The 15,519-nt window shown below is 40.9% G+C and overlaps 2 protein-coding genes across 5 annotated transcripts in view; one reads left to right on the top strand and one right to left on the bottom strand.

Moving 5' to 3' along the window:
- Window positions 1-3,300, bottom strand: part of LOC128892112 (somatostatin receptor type 2-like) — an 81,571-nt gene extending 78,271 nt beyond the window's left edge. The window contains exon 1 of the mRNA XM_054152235.1: window positions 3,001-3,300. The gene's annotated coding sequence lies outside the window, so the exon portion shown is untranslated. The remainder of the gene's footprint in view (window positions 1-3,000) is intronic.
- LOC128892137 (uncharacterized) overlaps window positions 1-15,519 on the top strand; it is a 258,224-nt gene that overhangs the window by 149,332 nt on the left and 93,373 nt on the right. Inside the window, exon 3 of one of the 4 annotated variants that reach the window (XR_008461008.1) lies at window positions 10,043-10,567. The exons of 1 other annotated variant lie outside the window; for it this stretch is intronic. The gene's annotated coding sequence lies outside the window, so the exon portion shown is untranslated. Of the gene's footprint in view, window positions 1-10,042; window positions 10,568-15,372; window positions 15,495-15,519 lie in introns of those variants that run through there. 2 more of the 4 variants (XR_008461009.1, XR_008461011.1) reach the window with 2 other exon arrangements.

Here is a 15,519-nt window from a genome sequence, read left to right as displayed (position 1 = left end):
TCGTCAGCCACGGATATTGCACCTATCTTTTCCAGTGGACGACAGGACGTCGAGCGAGATTTTCATAAGAACGTCGGAGTAAAGACCAATGTCACCTATCCTACAGGCGCGATTTGGACTGCATCGTGACCTCCGACACGGTTAAGTAAATATGCATTAAGTCATGCGACCTGTCGCGCGACTCGTGATCGATCGTTCGTGTCGCGCGTCGGAGTGGAACGTTGTAATTATACTCATAAATTGCGAGAAGTTACGAATCCGTGGAGTTAAGGTGCGTTTACGCGATAGTGGCTATAGCATGAGTTCCATACTCGAGGAAGTATAGTAGTTTATATAGTGAGTCAACACTTTCTTGGACACAGTCAGTCCTAGAAGTATTCGTACCCTCTATGCTTTTTAAAGATATTTGTCTAAATCAAATGATAGGTTTGATGTTTTCAAATAAATGTTTCATTATAAATATGTACATGAATAAACATTACACATATATATTTTCATAATGAAAAATATTGTATTTGGAAACATCAAACCTACCATTTAATTTAAACTTTCTACAATAGACATGGAGGGTACGAAAATTTAAACATAAACATATTTATGTACCGCATCTAGAAAGTTTATCTCAAATGGTTCGCCCGCGAGAAAATCACGAAGCTTGTCTTCAACCTGGTTAAAATATAGTGGACCCCTTAAAAGAATAACCCATTAATTTTGAGCACATTATAGGCTCTCGACTTCTTTCCGTGATGATTGCAGACCGTGCTTCTTTTGTTCGCAAAACGCACAATTCAAAGGAGATTTTCCGCGAGGAATCGTAAATCCCACGTTCGGAGTCCGTTTCGCGACAAGCGAAACGAAGGAGAGATTCCATCGAGTAAGAGTGACGCATTCGCTCATCCGGATTACAATATCTAATGTGGGGGAATCGGTTGATCGGATTTTCAGGGCGGGATTCGAAAAGGGACCTTTCCTTTGCCTCCGTCGATCGAGTTATCCGGGGACGTTCACGAGATTATTATTCGAACCGGCACCGGTGGCGTCCTCGTTGATTTTGATAAAATTAGGTGGCAGGCATTAGAGTTGCGGACGCAATCACATTTTCACGCGAACAAGGTTTTACGAAGAACGAAAGTCTCGAAGGGAATACGCGAAACTTGTTAAGAAGCTATTAATATCTACTGTGAAGTTGATGGATGTGAAATTGGTTATTCGATTGCGCCACCGCGACAATCTTCCTAGACTATCTGTTCGTAAAGCTAACTCGCAGTGTACTATTAGGTTTTGCTCCATTTTTCTTTGTTGTTACGTGTTCATCGCACCGTAAGGAAACAGTTAAACGAATCGTCGAGTTTCTATATTTTTCATGGAGCCCTTTGCTGGAATTAATTCCACCATTGGGAACTTCCGTCTGGCGGATCGTTTATCTCTACGCTCGAAAAAGTACAATTCTACTCGCGCTTCGAAAATCGTAGCATCCTCCTACGAAATGCTACCTATAAAATAGCTATATAACAAATAATACTTATCGTCAGGGAATATTCTGCTACGAGTAATAATGTCATTTTTTATATTCTTTCTGAAAAACTGTTCGCTAATCACGCCCTTCCGGCTACGAGTGCAACTACCACATTAGGTCATCCTATATTTTAATGGTACTCGGAATAAAACGAAATAAAAATAAACATCGTGACCGTCCCACGAAGATCTCGTTAGCGACTACAACTTTTTCAGAGTGTATGCGATATCGTAATATAATAACTACTTACAGTCAGACCTGTAAGCACTCGTACCCTCTACATCTACCGAAGAAGTTTGTTTAATTTAAACGAATGCTTCATGTTGCCAAATGTACTTGTAAATCTATACATCGGTGATTTTCATTAATTTCATTCATATACATATTTATAATGTAAAATTGGTTTGGAAACATGAAGCCTATCATTTAAATTAGACAAATTTCTTCAATAGATGTAGAGGGTACGAATACTTATGTACAAATAACTTTTATTACGTAAATTTTAATTTATCCTCGGAGAAGTATCTCCTTTAACTGGCACAAATAAACTAGTTGAACAATTGAATTGGAAACGAAAACTGTACCAACTTCGAACGCAATATTCGACAAGAAAGCAGCCTACGTAAGTTTTGAAATAGTAGAAGTAGAAGTAGAATAGTGGTAAAGTAAATATATTTGTGCACAACATTGGATTTAATCATGAATCTAGATAAACTAAGCTTCGCGTAGGCTCCATGCGTCGTACAGATTAAACGATTAGGCCATTCTTCACCCTGGCTGTACAACGCGCAGACTAATCAGCGAAAGGGTCAACGAGGTGGCGAGAAATTATAGAACCCGAGGGAATCCTGTATATCAGGGTTTCCAGAATTTTTCGCACTGTGGCGCAGTTTGTCAAGCCATCATGTAACCGCAAAAGTGCCTCCCATGACTCCACCTTGTTGATAGTCCGTTTTATTTAAGCATATCGTTTAGGTATTCCTTCTATTCTCAATCAAGATCCAACGCTACGTTGAATTATTTGGTGTCTTGTAGACAGCACATGGGGAGAAAACACTTGTGGATTAAAGGCTACTGAGCAATACACACGGTTCCTCGCGTATGCGAGTCTAAGACCACGATTTGAGAAAAAAAGATAAAAGCTGCTTTATATTGTTTCGAATATTTTGCCCTCGATCTCCCAAATCACGAGTGCCTCGTGATGTACGCCTGGTCGAAATATACCTGGCTTTACTACCTACTCAAGAAGATATACACAAAAATTGCATTCCATATTTACAAAACCATTATATGATAATCAAGTTAAGTGGTTGACTCACCCCCTGACGACACTACACCCTCAACTATTACGTTCTACCGTTACAACCCGATTTGTTTCGACCAAACGTCTCTCAACCCTGAAAATCACCCACTGAATACGAGTTTCCCACAAACGTGCAGTTTTCACGCGAAGCGCAACACGTTAACGATCAATTTATCCTTACCTTCTCGTGTCCTCTTTGTTCGGAGAAAAAACGGATTAAGCTCTTCTCGGCGTCCTGTTGTTCGTCGATGGATCGCTGCGAGATGTCTTCGGTGGAAGAAACACGAAAGTTGTTTCTTCGAGTGCGAAGCGATGCGTCCCGGCGCTCCGCGGCGACAACAGTGTCACGTGTACAAAGGGTGGACGCTTTACGTAGCGCACGGCCCGGTCGAAATTCGCGATCACGGAAGGAACGACGAGAGGAGCCGTGTCGTCGCGACGTGTGGACGCGCACTGCTCGAGAAACGCGGCACGATCACTGGGCGTCGCGACGACGACAACGTACGCCACCACGACCACCACGACGCCGACGTCGTCGTGTGCTACTAGGCGTCGGTGGTCCAGGGACGTACGGCGGCTGCGCGAGCGCCCCCGACGACTCTTCAATGTCGCTCGTCCGATTAAATTAAAGCCAGACTCTTGGCTTTTCCTCTCGCCTACTTTCTTGGACAAGCTCGCGACCCCGCCGAAGAGGAATCGTTCCCACCCGCGGGGAAGGCTTCGAGCCCACGTTACGAGAGAGAAACTCGCCTCCTTTCACGTACGATCGAGATTACCGTTTTTCGAGCAGCTCGTGACACCCGGAAGAATCACCTGGGGAACACTGCTTTTCGCGAACCTATCGCTTTGAATTTCTTTCTCGAGCCTCGAGGCTTCCTCTTGATCCCATTGTCCGAACCCCAGGCTTTCTCGTGCGACGGTTTACGTTGATATCCTCTATCGAAGTTGTCCACGTGTCTGCCAGCGATTCATCAACCCTCGCTGGTTTTTAGCAAAATGACATGCAGTGGAACGTCGATTATTTCTTTGAAGTTAGGTGCATTAAAAGGTATCACACCTTTTGCTTAACTTTACTATTTTATTTAAAGTTTTTCATCCGTGTGGCAATACTATGAATTAATGATAAAAGTGCAGTACGTGGAATCAGAAATGTATAGGTACAAGTCAAAGCGCGTTAGCAATTTATTGACACTGTTCTTCTGTGCAGCATGAATTTTATTTTTATTTTATAATCGTGTGCTTCAAAGAGTTATCAGATTTAACACTAAACCTACCACTGCCGGTCAAATGAACGTTTCAAACTTCTGTGTACATTTCTTATATACAATATACGTATTGTTGAATTTAGTATTACGCAGTTTTGCATGCAACTGAAAAAGGTGTCTTTAAAGCCAGTCATTTAGTGAAAGGTTTAGTGTTAATAAAGGAGCATGGGTGGTAATGATAGAATAATAGAATACTTTCTGTTCGTTCTTGATGTTGATCTTTAAAAAGCAGAATGTTAACGTCGATACTAAAAATCACGAATACTGACATGTAGTATAACTATTTAATATATGAAAGGCCCAGACAGTTCGTCTCAAGTAATACGGATTAGTAATTCTTGCCACGCAGAGGTTGTTGCGAACGGAGATCGAAAGGGGCATTTGCAAAGTTCAACGTTACGGTATTTATGCTATTTATGCATAATTGATTATTAATGAATTTTGATTGAGTTTCAAAGTAAAATATTATGAAGTCAACCTCGTGCAAACTTTCAACTCGCAGACTCGTGGCAGCGCGATTAATTCTTGAAGTCATGGAACTGTGTACGACCCCTGCATACCGTGATAACGTGAACGTTTTGTATGTAACGCGCTTCCACGGGGGTATATTTACCTATAAAGAACGGTTATAGCGCACACTTACGTCCTGATCAATCCGTAAGTGATATAATACCAGTATTTTTTCTCTCGTGACATTTTCCAATGGAGCAGTATTTTTAACTGGCATCAATCAATATAGAACCCATCATTCACCGATAATAAATCGGTTTGTGTAACTATAGCTATGACACACTTTTCAAATGCGAAAGCTATTACCCGACTTTATGTTTCACGATAAATGTAAGGACATTACGGACGTTTTACCTCATCCTGAACGTACAACTAGGTTCAATTTTAGATCGGACGATTACACGGTATCTGATATGAAATGGTGTGCCGTTTGCCAGTGTCTAAATCGTACCAAGCTAGAATAAATAAATAAACATTTTCCGTATGGTTTTGTTTGAAGATTTCGAGTCACTCGCAACCGTTGTTGCATTCCGGCAGTAAACCGCGTCTCCTCGGGCGAAACGCGCTCGCCCGATGCATACGGAACGGGGTGGCTTTTCAGAACACTGAAAATTTCACGAACGCAAAGTGTCCTCTCCGTCTAGGGAGCATCGTTCAACAAAGTTCCAACCAGCGACGCTGAAACGATATTCCCTATCGACTATCATCCCATCCGAAAATTCCCCGTTGCACCCCCGCGATTGTTTCTCTGCGCTCTGTACCAAACGTGAATTATGGCAGTGTTTCTCAAACTTTTCTGACCGTGGCCCACTTTCGCGGAGTAGGTAAACAACTTCGCGAGCCCCTTGGCTTCTACCATGATGGGTTATATTTTATCGTTATACGCGTGCTTACAAACGTGATTCCCAAACGCAATACGGAGGACCTTCGTCTGATTTCATCTAAAGATTATGGATAACAAGGTAAGAGAAGCTGTGCAAGCTTGGAAAAATAGCAGTTCGGAGATGCAACAAGGAGATCTCATAGAAGCTTGTGCCAGAACATTGAAATGCTGAGAAAAATGAGAGCTACTTACAAAATGATGTTTGTAGATGAAGACGAATGGAAGAAGGCAACGATCGGAGAGCATGGGCTAAAGATTTCGTCTTGAAAATAGTTTGGTATTTCAGGGTGTCTAGAGTCAGATAGAAAGAGTAAGTATCTGTGACAGTCAAAGCGTAAAACGAGTAAAGCATGGTTCGATCTGAGTATACAAATATCAACACCTTCCTTTCAAAAATAAGATCAGCGTCAGTCGAAGCGTAAAACCAGCAAAGCCGAGTATATAAATGTCAACAACTTCCTTTCATTATTATCGCCAATGACTACATTATCCACATTCGTGAATTCAATGTTATGCTCGTGACACATTTTAGAGCACGTGCAAGAAGAACGAACCATTGACGTACAAATGTTTGAGAATATTAAGCGAGAATGTCCAGTCGCATCGGTCCGGCGCGGTGGCCAATCGAGAAATCCACACCAATGGGGCACGGACCGTACTTTGAGTAAGATTGCCTTATGCAAATCCCTGCAACGGGATAATGGTGCCGTGGCGACGGCGGCGGTATCCGTGGCTCTTATCTGCATCCGCGCGATCGCACGATACCACTTTTCTCGGCCCACTTCCCCTCGATCGTGGACAGAGGGAATCGATAAGTCACGTGCTGTCGTCCCGGACGACGTCGGCGAAACGTGACCGAAGATAAAGCTGGTCGTCGAGACGTCTGCGAACCGGTTCACGGCAAACCAATCGAAAATTTTACGACGATCATTGAATTATTCCATCGACATATTGCACTCCATTACGGTCGAATATGTGTTTGAGGCAGTTGCGTACAAGCTTTCCTCGATTAATAGAAAACTGTGTAAAAATAGACAAACTTTAACGATTTGTTCCTGCTGTGATAGAAGGGAACATGGACATCTAGGGAGATAAAATATCTGAATACTATATCTGAGTTCTCATAGAGCGTTAATAAGTGGAAGAAGATTCTAAATTTGAATAAATGGCGGAGTGAAATGAATACATGCAAAGTTAGGAAAGGATGGTTGTCAATTGTATGATAGGAATGGTTAGTACGGATTAAATTATACGGATACTGTAGCAAACGAACGGACTATGATTAGTACAGGATACAGCAGAGATAGAAAATCCATCTCCGTTTTGGACCGAGTTTGGATAATTCTATGGACAGAGGAGTCGATTTTTCTATCGATTATATCGAACATTTCTGCAATGCAATATCTCTACATTGTATTCTATGCGAATTGTACGAGATCGTGTGACGGATTACGGTACATTTGATTCCTTTAGCAATGCGATTAATTAGATCCGTTATATTTGTATGCATCGACGTTTTTATTGAAAAAAAAAAAATTCTTTTTATTGCTACATTAATAGAACACACTCATACATGGATTACCTTTATGATTTAGTAAACGCTAATTACAAATTCGCGGCCATTAGCTCGCTATTATTCACGACGTGGATTGTTCGAACAATCTTTTGTCGCGAGTAATACCGATTTTACCGGGTCTCACAATCAGGGTTCAGAATACCATAAGTACTCATTGCACTTAGTAATAGTGAGAAATTTGTCTATATTTTAATATCTATTGTTTCATTTTCACAATTTCCAGACATGGCTAAAAACACGTTTACACTATAGAGATGCAGACAAATTTTTGCGACACTGGGTATGCACTGTCCAAGCAGGAGGAGATGTAAGAAAGTGCTTGCTCAAGCTCTTAATATAACAAAGTGCACATGTGCGAAGGTATGCATTAGCGGATGTTATTTCATTAATTTACGTTTTCATGATGAAAAGTAAATTTCCCTGTTGATTTTTGCAGTCGTCTAGCAACGCTACCAAATTTTCACTCGCGACATATTAAGAGCCACCGTATATTTTAGCATGCTTGAAAGTACTTAATCAACTGGGACAAAAACTACAGAAACTAGATACTAAAAAACTTGGAGCCCGCGATTAATCGAGGGAGGACAATTTCAGCTACCTCGACGCTCCCCGAGTCGATCTACAATACGATCCAACTTCGCTGAAGCGTTTTGTCGCTGGAATGATTAATCTGAATGATTAATCTGAGGACTCGATTGATCCAGAGCCGCTGAAAATCGAATTGCGTATGCAATGAAAAGCGAAGGGTGCAAGCGAAACGCTGACATATCTTGTTGTAACTATTCGAGCCGACAACTGTTGACGTAATAAGAATTTGTCTCCTATCTTGACGTATCTCGAACATAGACTCGTCGTTGGCTTGATATACGTCGAGCGTTGTACGAACGGTGCAAGTCAGGCAGAATGATTCAAGAGTCGCTGTACCGAGACTGCGATCGCGGATACGAAGCTGACGGAAGCATTACTTTGTCTCCGTCTCTCATGTAATTATTCATTCGATTCCAGATAAAAACCAGGGCAATTTACTTTCCCGAGTAATTACTTCAGCTTCAGGTATTATTCTACCGATCGTCCCCGTTTTCTTTCGTGCTTACTTTGAAAGCACTCGAAGGAGCGTTTCGATTTCTTGGAATCTCGTTGCGCCGTGGAGTCGAACGTCTGCGTTGAAATGTGTAAACGTTAATCCTTCGATGGTCGCCCTCTCGAGGAACCCAACGATTTATCGAAGTGCTTTCTTCTCGAAAGCTGAAGATCGTGAAAGATTTTCAATCCTGCAGAAAACAAATCTTGGATGTCCTAGTTCACTTATAAGAGCAATAAAAAGAGTTTTACTGACGAGTATTAGCGTAAGATAGTGTTGGATGTCCTTTAGTATAGTAGGACAAACTTGACGTGAATTTAAATGAAGGCCTAACTAGGACCATTGAACGCACCTTGTTTCTTTATTCTCGCTGTGCAACATCCATTTATGACAGGGGCTCTACACCGGGCAGAACAACCGCAGGTTGAACTTGATAACTTCATCCAAGCTTAGCCATCTCCAATGTTAACATATTCGTAGGATCATCGTGTTCCTTTTGCTTCTGTGAAACGCGTCCTCCGTGTTATTGCGTCGTCGTCGTAAATCTGTTCCTCCGTGAACTATGGAACTTTTTCGTAGACAAACCCCGTGCATCGAGCCGAATGGAGATTTATAGGGACGTGTCCTTAATAAATGCATCGAACGGAACGGATGTAGGTACAACCGTTGACACGGATTCGATACATCGTCGAGGTAAGAGCTCGGTGCAGGATAACCATTCTTCATCGCAGCACGTTCCTCGGTCTCGATCGTCGGTGGCCGATGGCTGCGCGACACGAGTTCGAAGAATCATTACAATATCGATTCTAAAATGAGTTGGTAACAAAGGTGGAGCGATAGTCGGGTACTTCGCGATTACTTTTATGGTGGATTACTGGAAGCAATCGTTATAGCTATTGAGTAATCAGAATTGAGATTAGTCAGCAATCGTTGGATTGCTGTAATTAGCCAAAACTCATGAGTTACCTTATTTCACAGTTTCATTCCATGAGTGAAATCCAATTGTCGAGTTGCAAGATAATTGATTAATTTTGAAAATAATAAACACTATTTTTGTATCAATGAAATTCGCGAATCAAGTGAATATATAAATCTACTACGAGCTAATTCTACTTCTACGTTCGTTCCCGTTTGAATTTATTTGCTCTATCGTTTAGTTAGTAGTCATATGTTTTCTACAAGAATGTTGAGCGTTGTCATTAACGATCCATTAATATATTATCGATTCGACTATAATGAAATTGATGGACAAGCATTGTCCACTCTCGTAACTGTGCGTCGTCGATATTTTACAGCAATATTCGCCTCGATATACGACACACTCCGACATTTTTATGCTGCTTTTTCGCAGCAACTTCGCTCCTCTTTCATTGATCGCGTAAATTTTTCGTCGGTTGAAATTTATACTAGACAAACTCGCTGTTCATGCTTCTCGAGATCCTGCGACCAGAGTGTCGATTAGCTGAGATAAATTTGTCCAGTAGATTGGGGAGTGTTCTGAACGGATAGAATAAAACTGCATAAAACTGTTGCATTTTTGTAAGCTAGACAAATCGAGAACCATAGTGCCTCAAAATAAAGTATCAGTTTATTGACTTTTTGTCTATAATTTTTATTACACGGTTATTTTATGCGTTCGTTGCTAAATCGTGATTACACTCTGTAATAATAATGAAACTGAAGAGTTTCACGGATGTCGCGGACAATTTTCAGCCAATCTCTCGTTTATTCGACGGACAGCTTCTCGAGATCCACCCTTCTTTCGCCAGCGAACGATCCCTTTTCCGTAACGGCGCGAATGAATTACAGCCTCTCGCTGTAATAACCCCGGAACACCGTTCTATTATGCACATGTAGAGGCGGCCGTGCGCACACAGACACCTAACAGTAATGGGATGGAATTTTCAGGGAAGGTTAACCGACTGACCTGGAAGCCTCCAATCTGGACGACTTCCTGCGCGAGCAACGCACGGATATACACGCGCAATCATCCTATCCATCAGCCAATTGGATGGCTCACCTGGAGATCCGACGAATTTACACGAGCAGACTCCACGTCAATAGTAAAAAAAAAACAATTGAATCCGCCATAAAACGCTGAAAGTAAGAACGAGTAACCCTTTGTATCGGAGGTCGACAACTTCTACTGACGTAAGCCACATTAGGGTGTTGAGGTTTGTAAGGGTTGCCAGTTTTAATTTGCTCGAAATAGGGAAAAGAAAAGGTGCAAGTAGAGATTAAAAATAAATGAAATTCCTTAATGTTTGTTTTTTATGTGAAATAATAAATACTACAGAGCTAGAAGAGTTCATTTTCATCTTCTGTTCCTGTTTACCATCTACTCGTGTAATGTGTGCTTCGTCTTATAGTATTCATTTATTCCTGGTAAAACAAACGCTTGTAAAGATGTGCATAGTTGAACGAAGTAATCGTTATCGCTGCGAGACGGTAAATTTTGAATGACACGTGCATTCTGATAGCGCTCGTGCCGGTGTATAATATCGAGGGGAAGGATTTTATGCTGGCAGCTAACAGCTCGATGAAAGCGCGAGGCTCGTATGCGCACAACGGGCGCGTATTATTAACAGGGAGGAAGATCGTTAAAGACTCGGTGCCGAAATCGGCCGAGCATTACGTGCTGCCGTTCTCGTAATAGACTCTCTTTCTCGCGGGAGTGTTACTTCGCTATGAACTTAGCCCCTACTTTGACTGCTCGTCCGTGGTACTTGTAATTCCCTCGGAAATTCTTGGGTACACTAAACCCATTGCAGCTGGAAAGTTTCCTCGTGAAGTGTTTGACATCAGACAGGAACAATATGTTGCCCTACCGCGTGGTGTACAGATTACTACAGATCCGTATACACTGTATACTATACACTAACTATCGAATTTCCCGTGGTACTGAATCTCGCTTACCCTCCACTACGAGGACCCACAAAGTCGGTTAGGTTCGTGACAAGATAACGCTCTATGGAAGTTTATATAAATAAAAATCGTTGAGGAAATTGCTCTGTATTTGAAGTACTTCTTTGCGATTGAACTTCTGTGTTAATCACTGCAAATTCTTTTTAAAAATGTCGCGAGACAAACGCTGAAAATGCTTCAATTTAGCTTCAACATTAATTAATGCACCGACATGTGAACAATTGGGAAATAATTTCTTTGTTAAAGTACGAGGTAAAATGCATGCAAAATGTTAATAACGCGAGGTTCGTTCGTTGTATAAAGTGGATGACGTCACGTTGATTAACACATGAATATAATATGACCATTAACCAAGTACAACAGAGAGAATTTATAGGTGTTCAAAACAGCGTGTAAATTGCATAATTTAAACGTGTTTGTTCGTTGTTTGATATTTGCTCGTCCGCGAAGTATGTACCTATCTTATTGATCACTCCTCAAATATGAACAGTATAGAATTCATGATTTGCGAATATCACCAAGCACTGGTTCTTCGATTTACGTGGGATGTCTTCGTAACAAGCTACAGCACAAACAATTTTTAACGTTCTTCTTCTTTTGGCTCGTAGAATCGCCTTCTGTAGCACCTTCTATAAACAGGTACATACTTTGCGTACATATAATCCGTTTTCTCTTGTTTCCGTTCTTTGTCATCTCTTATTTTCTCTATCAAAAGCTACATTCCGGTTGAATAAATAAATAAATATTCCCATGGATCGTAAAGTACTTTCATCTCGGGGCAGTGGTACCACATCCCAAGTAGGCACTCTCGACAAAAAATATTTGAACGGAGACGAAGAACCATACACGCGGTGCACCGAGCGTGAGGTTCGAGGTTACGCGTCCACGACACATTTTTCCGCTCGCAATTTAACCATGAATAATTCACCCCTACGAAACGCAAAAGTAAATTCATCGCCTTCCGCGGATGGACTCGAAAGAGCCAGTCGTGGATTTACTCTTGCACTTTATCTCGTGAATTATTCACGTTCGGATTACCGAGATGCCGTTATACGGTCAGCGCAAACATTTGTAAGGGAGAATTACGTATTCGTCTCTGGCGATGTTACGCTGTCTACCGGTCCTGTGTCCGGAACAAGGCGGACGAGGACGGAAGCGAAGAATAAAAAAACCGTGACGGCGATGGAACCTAGAGCTAATCGAGAGTCGAGTTACGTCGACGGCGAACGAATCATCCAGCGAGCAGAAATACGACCACGTCGATACGTCGAACTGTGTATATTCCGCCACTCAGCGCGTGTATACTATTGCAGAAGCTAGAGCCGGATATATCGCTTATCTAAGGATTTATCGATCCTTCTGGCGTCGGTGGACGCCGATACTATGCGTGGCTACGACCGAGACAACTGGTGGAGTACTTTGCAAATATCTGTCGTCCATTGAAATCAACCCTTTCTAAGGTCACGATCCTAAACATTTCAGGGGGTAATCAACCGTCAAAGTATTACAAATCGATCACTTTTAATAATTATATACGTTACTCCAGATTTATGAGAAAGATTTGAGAAAGCGTACTTTCCACGTATAGAAAGCAGAATCCCTAAAAAAATTTGTTTTTATTTAATTAAATAGTATTATTCATTCGCTTTAGTATTTCTGACTAATTTTTTTGCGATTCTGCTTGTTATACATTTTCGATAATTGCCTTTAGCGGACGTACATACCCTCTTCGATATCCTTTGTACTGTCCAGTCGATTCAACCGTTTCGCCACTTCCAGAGAAAAAAAGCAAGGAAAACTAATACTGATTCGAGAGGTCGCGATATCTCTCGGATATAATACAATGTCCATTTAGTAAATCAATTCACAGACAAACTGAGACTTCGACAGATTGTATTTCTCTATATGTTCTCTCGTCGCTATTCCAACCGACTGGGGAGACCTATCTTTTATTGGAGGCACAAGCTATCATCGACAACCGACTGCCGTAGTCGAAGAAACATAAAGGCAATTCAACGAATCGGTGTTATCACTGTACACGATATCCACTGCGTATCATTGCTATAAAATAATAAGTTTAGACATTTGGATTTGTCCAAAGATATATTAAATGATAGTGGAAAGGAATTAATTTCCGCAAGAAGATGGGCGAATAAACAGAATTATACCAAGTGACCCTAAATCGAATATAAATAACATAAACATTGGTGAGGTTTCCAGCAGCTTCTAAATATCAATATGTTATCAAAGAAAATGCAACACTCCATCGGATGTATGTACATAATACATAATATCATTCGTAACCAAATATAGACGAACGTCACTCATATCAAAGTGTCACGGACTCCTAGTGGACTGTACGTGTCATTCAAGTTTGAGTGACACGACAGTCAACGTGTTAATATGCGGGCTACATTCAACTGTCGAATTCGAAACAATCGGGTGAAATTTGGACATAATTTCATTATGACTTCTGATGGAATTGCTAACTGCGTTAGTGCTTCGACGTTTGGAACGGACAGAATATTACTATTTTCTCTACTATTTTACCTATGAAATCTTCTGTACTTTATACAAAGTATCTCAGGGTATATTAACATTTTTACTTTGGATCTCTTCTTCTTATGTGTTTATCAAAACCTGACGTTTCCACTGTACCCTTCTCCATAGGGTTAACAGCCGTTGATCGAAGAAGTCCGAACGTAGAGTGGTTCGTGGCCGCAATATATTATTGACCGACGTATACGTCGTTATGTGTAATATCGAGAATCATACGAACCCCGTGAATCGAGTTAATGTTCATCATTTTATTCGGCTCGCGGCTAATGAAGCATTCAGGCCCGACGAAAGGGGTAGGAAGATGGAGCTGGCTAGGGGTGAGAGGGCGTAGCACGGTGAAATAGTTCGGCAATCAGCAAGCTCTAGAAAACAAGAGGGAAGGCCGGAGACGAATTGGAACTGAGCAGAAGTTCGCGCAGACTAATTATAGGAGTCTATTTCGTTCGGCCTTTAATTGCCCGATTACGAAGGACAAAGGGCGTCCGCCTACAATGGCCGGGTAAAAGGATATTAACTCTGATATTTCGAGCATTGCCGCAGTTATTCCGATACCATCCTTAATCGCACCACCGCAACAACCTCGCGTTTGTTGAAGTCCCTTCCGTAGCCAGATATGCATATATGGTAACGCAAATAAAATTCTACGGATTTGATAAACGTGGAATCGTTCGTTATTGAAATAATGATTGCGATAAGATTTCGAATATTTAATTAGAAAGTCTTGTTTGATAAACGAGACATCGAGAACGATATGGATAATGATCCGTGAAACCAAACTCCGGCTACCGGAGGTTTCATTGCATTTTTCATTCTGTTCTCTTTACAAAATATACAATTGTCGGTGGAAACGGCAAAGTTCGTAATAACGCTACGAGTTACGGTACTATTCCACGAATCATACTCAACGTTTCAATGAAAACGTTAATTGAACAATGGGCCATTTTTCAACGAGTGGATACTGTAGAATTTTAGATTCCATTATTAAATTTCGTTCGAATGCAGTTTCGAAACGTTTTGAAAAATTATTACGCAGCATTGTGTACGTGCAATACTGTACGCAGTTAGAATGTAATTCTAAATATTTTACGATAAAATGCTGAAAATTAAACAAAAAAGTTAAAGTAAATTCAAATGAATGGTTGATCAGGTTATGAAAAATTTATATTCTATAAATTACGAGCTGTTCAAGTTTTATTTTCATGAGCTTCAACAGTATTTTTTTGACGAAATTTTTATTTAAGGGAACAGAAGAACAAAACATCGTTGACTTCGTTCATTTTCAGTGTGATACAAACAGAACTACTTGCCACTTTGATTAATGGAATACTAATCATTAATAATAAAATACACTAAGCGCTTCTGTAAAGAATAGTAAATACATATTTCAAAACTGCGCGCGTTTATCGAAAAGATGACACAACAGCGTTTGGAACTGCTAGAACACCATTGGTAGAACCAAATTGATCTGAGCCAATGAGAATCGAGCCCGCGAAACAGAGAAACCCCAATCGAGACGAAGTAGTTGCTTATTTACAAGCGGAGTATAATTAGTTTTTCATAATATTTGATTATATATTATACTAGCTATTAGTAATGATATTAACCCGTAAAATAAATGTAGATTTATCGATCAGATGACAATATTTAGAAATACCAGAACATCATTGGCGGAGAGAGATCGGTTTCAGCCAATGAGAAATAAGCCCGCCAACAGCGTTCCTCTACTCGGGTGCGCAGTAGTTGCGCAATAACTGCGCAGTGCAAATGGCGGTGAGAAGCAAGTGTGAAAGTATGCTATGAATTAAAAAGTGAAGCGTCTGCAGGAAATTAATTGACAACACCCACTTTTAACGAAAATCGACGCAACAACTAACACGTAAGTGTATTTATAATTTCCATTT

This window comes from Hylaeus anthracinus, unplaced genomic scaffold, assembly GCF_026225885.1.
Source record: "Hylaeus anthracinus isolate JK02 unplaced genomic scaffold, UHH_iyHylAnth1.0_haploid 12002, whole genome shotgun sequence".
Lineage (NCBI taxonomy): Eukaryota > Metazoa > Arthropoda > Insecta > Hymenoptera > Colletidae > Hylaeus > Hylaeus anthracinus.
Note: the sequence above shows the minus strand (reverse complement) of the source record. Positions and strands in the feature narration are given on the sequence as shown.